This window comes from Engystomops pustulosus, chromosome 4, assembly GCF_040894005.1.
Source record: "Engystomops pustulosus chromosome 4, aEngPut4.maternal, whole genome shotgun sequence".
Lineage (NCBI taxonomy): Eukaryota > Metazoa > Chordata > Amphibia > Anura > Leptodactylidae > Engystomops > Engystomops pustulosus.
In genome coordinates this window covers 185,671,624-185,679,130 of record NC_092414.1, presented here as the reverse complement: position 1 = coordinate 185,679,130, position 7,507 = coordinate 185,671,624, and positions in this window count along the sequence as shown.

Here is a 7,507-nt window from a genome sequence, read left to right as displayed (position 1 = left end):
AATTTAGAAAGAATAATCTATCAGCAAGGATATAGGATGGACAAAAAAATGACAAAGACGCCTGGTGCAATACCCTTCTGTCCTACAAGATACAGACTCTTCTGGCTTCTGGTGTGGTATGGCCTAATCTCTGTATTCTTGCACTGCCATTATTCCTCTATATATGTATGCTGCTGATATTTTAGATATAACCTACAAGAAGCTTAGCCAATATTGACACCAATAAAGAGAAATTAATAGCAACACTAAACCTTACATGATACAATGTAATGTGTATGTTCAAAAAGATTTAAGTCTCTTAAAATACTTAGCATGCCAATAACAGTGAAATATACTGACCTTATAATACCACCATACTCTGCCCATATTATATTCAAACTCAATACTGCCTTACACTTCATAACACTCCAAACACATACGACTGTATATACAGCCTAACCATGTCATAATAGAGTACCTAAAGCACTGTAACACACTACTTACATAATACCATCATACACTGTCTATGGTACACCATCATAGCAATGTCAGCCATTTATTATAAAGAATATAGTTAACATTAACTTAATATTCACCATACTATGAATACTTAATAGTACTTAAATAATAGGTCATAATATGCCCAAATAATACTACTTTCTTAGTTTTAGTGATACAGCACTGTAATGGGGTCCTCTTACACCTCACATAGTTATATTTTCTTCATTTTCTCATTATACTATCTCCAGTACATCCTCTAATTGGTGCCCATAATTTACAACAGCATTGAGGTACAAAAAAGTAAAGTTCCCTATCTGATTAACTCCATGCAACCGTCTTATATCATCGTGTCCTGGCCCTTTCCTTCTTGAGCCCCTTTAACCTTCTTTACCCTTGTGTGATTATCTATTGACTTGCATTGTTTTCCGCCCTGTGACCTGACACTTCTGCGTCCTTGTCAACAGCGTATACTGTGTATTACAGTTTGGGCACTTAGATACATGAGATAGCAAACTCTGACAAACACATCCGTGCGTCTTTCTTCCAGCACAAATAAGCAAACAGAACAGCTGGTTTTCTGTGATCTTAGACTGACTCCAACAACTGTAGTTTTGCATATAGAATACTAGAAGGAATAGCAAACAATGTGTCTTCTTGTATAAAATCTTATGATCATAAAACCTTTTTTGATGTGTGCTCCTTGAATATATCTATAGATTTCAAGGGATTTTTTTTGGAGTCCTTAAGTGGAAAATATGGAATCGGATAGGCATGGCTGCACAGTGATGCGCTGCACCAGGATGATGGCACCCATTGGCCTTGCAATTTTGCAGGTGAAACTGAAATGTAGCACAGCTTTACCTACCAAATTGCTCAGTCATTGGAAGTTGAGTGCAGGTTGAGCTTTGGTTTCATGCTTAGTGATCGTGCCCTGCAAAAAGAGCCCCTATTTAAGAGCCCCTATTTATTGTGTACAATTTATAGTGCCCTTTCTTTATCCTTAGTGCTGTCATTTAACCTCTGCTTGTTTTTGACTAGATCATCTTAAGTTATCAATGTCATCATCAATGATACACCAATAAGAAACTTTCATCAACCATCTCATGTCCACAACTTACTTTTTACTTGCATTTATTTCACTGAAATTGGAGCAAACCAAACTGCTCCTCCATGTCTCCTGTTCTACATCAACAGGAATCTGCACTAAACCCAAACCTCTTATTATGACATATGCCATGATGACCCATAAATTTTGCATCAATACACTGCTTATGACACAAACAAAATAATACCTCCATAAATGCTCTTCCATCCTTAATTCATTTTACCACTGTAACAGCATTCATTATTTCTTACCAATCACTAGGCTTTCACTTTATCATTAATCGAAGACACCTAACCAAACTTGTAAAAAGTTAACCAATTTTGACTCCCTTTAATTTTTTCTAATCTCAGCCGGAAGCAATCACAGAATATCTGTCACTAGACCTCTGTCTCCTGGCCATATACATTAGTCTGGCCATATAAATTGACGAAAAACGTTTGACTGACAGCTATTTCATATGACTCTCCCATGCATGCTTGGCTCGGCCTTGTAGGTAGAGGACAGTAAGTAGCTACAAGACCTCTTTAGTGCAGTGTATCTAACTTGAGCACACTTAAAATTACATTTCTTACCAAAATTTATGAGAATTAACTTGACATTACCACCTACTGGGGGTATTTTCCTATATACTAATGTCTAAACGATGGAGCAAATGTAGGGCTAGCAGACAAGCCATGCATCCACTCATCATTGCAGCCCCTCCACCCTGAAATAATTGGGCATATAACATCCCATTTTCCCAATCCTTCTCTTTCATACTATTTGCTTTATATTAGATGGTTGGTAAGTCTCATTTATATCTAATAGAAATAGGTACTTATAAAGGGAACTTGTCATTAGGTTTAGACATTTCTACCTGATGACAGGTTCCATTAGCCTCTTCTATCTTGAGTGTGATACTGATTTTATCATCAGTCTTCAATGTATCAAAACCTATGAAAGTAGATAAAAGAATACCTGGCTCCCTGCCAGCAAACACCATTGAGTCCTGTGGGTGTCAGCTTCAATACACAGAGTCCCTGCATAATAGTCATCCTCCATCATCCTCCATCATCTCACCTTGCTCCTGCTCCTTTCTCCCCTATGCCTGCAAGATATTTATTGCAGTGGTCAGCTTACGTAGGCATGTGGGAGGGAACAGGAGAGAGGGGGATGAGAAAGTATGACGGAGGATGACTCAATTACACAGGGACTTGATTCTGCTTGCTTGCAGGGAGCCAGTTTTTTTTTTTATTTACATATATTTATATATGTATACATATATATATATATATATATATATTTATATATATATTTATATATACAATAAAGCTTAATAATACTTCTTTATATTACACTCATGATAGAATAGGCTATTGGAACCTATCAGCAAGTAGAAATGTGAAATGCTGATGACAGGTTCACCTTTAAGTGTTTTTTTTTACCAACTTACAAATAGTCCATGTGAAAATGGAACAGGTGGAAAATGTAAAAAAATTTAAAAGATTCTGTCCATTTAAACCAGGGATTGGTGGCAGCGATCACAGGAAGCCAAAACTTCTGCTTAGACCTGGGGAAGTTCTTCTGGGACAGGTAACTGTAGCGGAGTTAGTATATTAAATTTTTTATTTTATTTGTTCTGCCCTAAAGAAATGTAGCTATAACGTGGTCAAGCAGCAAGTACACAATAAATAAATAAAAAGTGGTCTGTAGTCTTGTGGATAGGAGCCTGCCTAATAATGTTTCTACACAAAGTATGTTATATTTCTATGACATGTCATTTGTGCGAAAAAATTTTATTTTTTAATTTATCATATTTTGTCTGAATCTGTTCATGGTAATGGTCCTATAGTTATGATAAATAATGTAAAAAATAACAATTACAGAATTTGCTCTGCTAAAACAACCCCTTGTGTTCATCTGTCATGAGCTGGTAAGATAGTCTGTAGAAGGCAGATGAAAAGCTATATGATTTATACCATAGATGTTCATTAATAGCTGAGATAGTAACTAAACTAAAACATGTGAGCAGGGGAAGTCTCATATTACTACTATTATTGTACACATATGGACCTTACATACAATTTGCAAGATGAAAGAATCATTGCATTAGTTTTCCTCTAATGCTACTTCTTATGATGAGAAGCTCTGGTTTCTTCATATAGGCTGAAGGATAATATTGGTAGTTCTACAGGCTCTAGGCATTTGTGTAGTATGATAGTGTCATAATATAGGAGTGCATCACATAGAGGGCCTCACCTGGTGTTGATTCATGTCCTCCCTTTCCCTTAAGTTGTGGGACGTCACAAGATGCAGGGCAATATCCTTGGACCATACCTATTCACTACTTCTACTCATCTAGACTACTTCTTGTCTGCTACTCACTACGCTTTATCGCTATACTGGGGAGAAAGAACCACACCAAGGGTGTAACTACATTGGTTACAGCCATAGCAGCTGCTATGGGGCCCGCAGTGTCAGGGGGCCCTGTTATCCAACCTGACACACTGAAGACATAAGGGACACATCTGGGACAACTACTGGGACACATCTGTGTAAGTATGTACATGTACTAATAGTGTATAAATATATGTATGTATGTATGTGTGAACATATAAATATGCATATATTTTGAGGGAAGGGGGGCCCACATTCAGAAGCCTGCCTAGTTATGTCCCTGAACATGGACCTAAAGAGCAGGAACCATTGGAGGACATGTGTCAATTCAGAACATAAGTTTGGGACTCTAAACCCTAGATGCATAACTGGATAATGGGGGTATCGTACCCCCAAGGCAGATAACAGCTTCTCTTTAATAAGGAAGTTAAAATAATACAGTCAAAAAGTTACCTGGGCATCACCTTCCAGCCAAAATAGAAAAGGCTCTAAGACTATTGGATGACCAACTACAATATCAACTAAATATCGTATATCTTTTGGTTGCTGTTGTTCCCCTGCTCAATGTGATTTTTTTTTTATTAGAATCTGTCCTCCAGTGGATACGATATGTCCTTCGTAAGTCTATATGTGAAAGCCAAGGGAGGGGCAACCTTTAATTTTAAAAGGGGTGTGAAAATAAAAGGTTACCACCCCCTTGGTTTAACAGTGTGGCGCTAAAAAATCTGGTACGACATTGAGCATTTTATTGGGCATCCTGATTTTTGAAAATGTCTACTGCTTTTATAGTGAAACCGATGAAACCATCAAACAGTGCCAGTAAATCCTTCTGTGATCCTACCCTTTAAGAGTTAATATGACAGCCTGAACTTAAAGCCCTTCTAAAAGTTGGCAGACTCTACATGATGCCCAGAGTGTTTTGCCAATTCTTATCTTGTGTCCTACTGACAGTGCCACTTGTCTGCTTATTAAAACATCTGCGCCATAGATAGGAGGCCTTGACGTTTCCGTAAAACAGAATACGTTTTTTTCCAGAGGAGCTTCACCTAACATCTACAAGCAAACATGTTAAAATAAATCCACTGCAACAGTGTTCCCCGGTGTTTTATACTGTTATTTCTCTAAAAGACACTTTGCTAGAATGCAAAATTGGTAGCCTGGTTCCAAGTAACATGTATTTTCCTTATGTTGCGGAAGAGTTTTTGGAACCCCCCAGGTTTCAGAGCCTGGTGGTAGTTATTCCCCTGTGCTCAAATGATGTCGCTAGTGAACATAGTTATATTTTATTACAGGGTCTGCATATAATAACTGTCTGTGTTTAATAACTAGACCTCTATATATGCAGTATAGTGACTATAGTGGCTTCACTGAATATATGCTGCTTATAGCAATATGTTCAATTAGAGTTTGGTACTAACCTACAGGCAGGGTCGGCTCCAGGTTTCAGTAGGCCCCTGGACGATAAAGCCTCAGTGGGCCCCTTTGTCGTGAACTCACGGCATTAAAAATTCAGAAACTAAAACAGCCTCTTGTTTCCTAAAATATGCCCTATTTTATCATACCAAACAGCCCCCACATGGGCTATATTATATACAGCCCCCTCGTGGGTTATATTATATACAGTCCCCTCATGGGTTATATTATATACAGCCCCTTTACCACCCTATGAATTCATTATATACAGCTCCTCTCAATAGGTACTACACACAGCAATTTTTTACATTTTTTCCATGTTCGCTATAAAGACTATTCTAGAACTTTTCTATAAATCACCTATACTTAGAATAAATATAAAAATATCAGACAGCTAAGACAACCTCCTTGCAGATGTTTGAACCAGTTGCAGTTCTCCAATGAGTGCTGCTCAATAAGCCAGTCATTTCACTATTAGGGATGAGTGAACCCTGCTGGGTTTGGGTTAGGCAACCATGGCCAAACCTTGAATAAAAGTTTGGTACGGGTACCCCAACTCAAACACAACGCTAACACCCGTGATCAATGCTGGCCCATCAAGGTGAACTCCTGGCCCTCAACACTAGTTACTATCATTTGCAGTCCAGTTACCTTGAAGAGTATAAGGATTACCAAGTTGCAATACCAAACACAACCACCATACAATGAACAGTGCTGTGCTTGGTAGACTGTATCCAGCCAAGTGCTGCAATCTCTTCTAATAGCCAGTGGATGGGGGTGCTGCACGTCAGACTCCCATCCATTGTATAACAATCCTCTTTCTAACGATAGTTGATAAAAAAGGGAAATCTTGTTAAGCTCACAATCTACCCAGACATTGCAGACAATGGGTCATATATTTCAAATATTTTGTATTTTGCCACAAAATACTTTAACAAAACCCAAAAAATGGACTGCTTAAGAAAACCCAATTTCAAAATGGAAAATAGAGAATAGGGAGTAAAAAAACAGGGTTCTTCTATATCTATCGGATCTATCCCTTCTAGTCAATGAAAGGACCGTTTTAAAAGAGCATCATGGTTTGGAGTAGCCGGTACTCCACTAAATTCCCAATTCAATGGAAGCTGGAAAACTTGCATCTAAGTCTCTCCACTGATTTCTGACGGTCATTAGGACACCATTAACTTGTAAGGAACTCTTCAAACACTAGATAGGTTGACCAAAGTAGCCAATGGAATTAAGGCTTATCATTGTGAGTTCCTGGCATTGGAGAACACTACTGGAAGTGCCGAAATACTGGAAAACAATGGACAGCTATTGCTTGGAGAAGACCTATGAATTTTACTATAGTCATGCTTGCTAAAAACATACAGAAAGAAACTCACAGAAAGATGATAAACTAGACTACATGATAAAACTTACAATGTCTTACATAATGAGACATCTGTGGAAGTACAGAAAGCATTGACAGAAGGCAGCGAGGTTGTTTATACTCACAGTAAATACAATGAGATGGTGAAAATCCTGAAGCGTGCACAAGTCATGCTGCCGGCATTGTGGGGGTTAAATGCGATATTTCTCCAAACTCAACTTTTGTGACTTACTCCAAAAGGGAGGAGAAAGCAGCACGCCTGTGTATGAGAGGGCCGGGCCGAGGGGGGACCCCAGGGAGTACACACCACGCTACATTTTCTCATCACTGAAGCCAAAACTGTTTAATTTTATTCATGTGTTTCGGATGCAGAGTCAGCATGAAACGCCAATACCAAGCTATAGCACTAAGCAAGCCGATCAAGATTTGGTTGGTCTAGAAGAGGAAACCGGATGGAATTAAGAAGCGTTTGATGCCAATTAGCTTACGCATCTGTGCAGCGGGGATTAGAACCGAGTTTTGGTGAAGTTCTGTAAAAGTTGATAAAAATCTGTTTACTAACGCACAATGTCTGGACATCGCCACCAAACGACTCCTTCTTCTCTATGTTCTCCACACAGAGTCCGTCAAGCTTATAACTGAACGGGATGATCACTTGAGACTGACTGCTGTGGCCAAGTGTGAATTGGCACGTAGGTTTTAGTAGAGAAGGGACAAGGAGACTTGGAAGTACAACTGCAGCATCAAGTAATAAGTTCAGA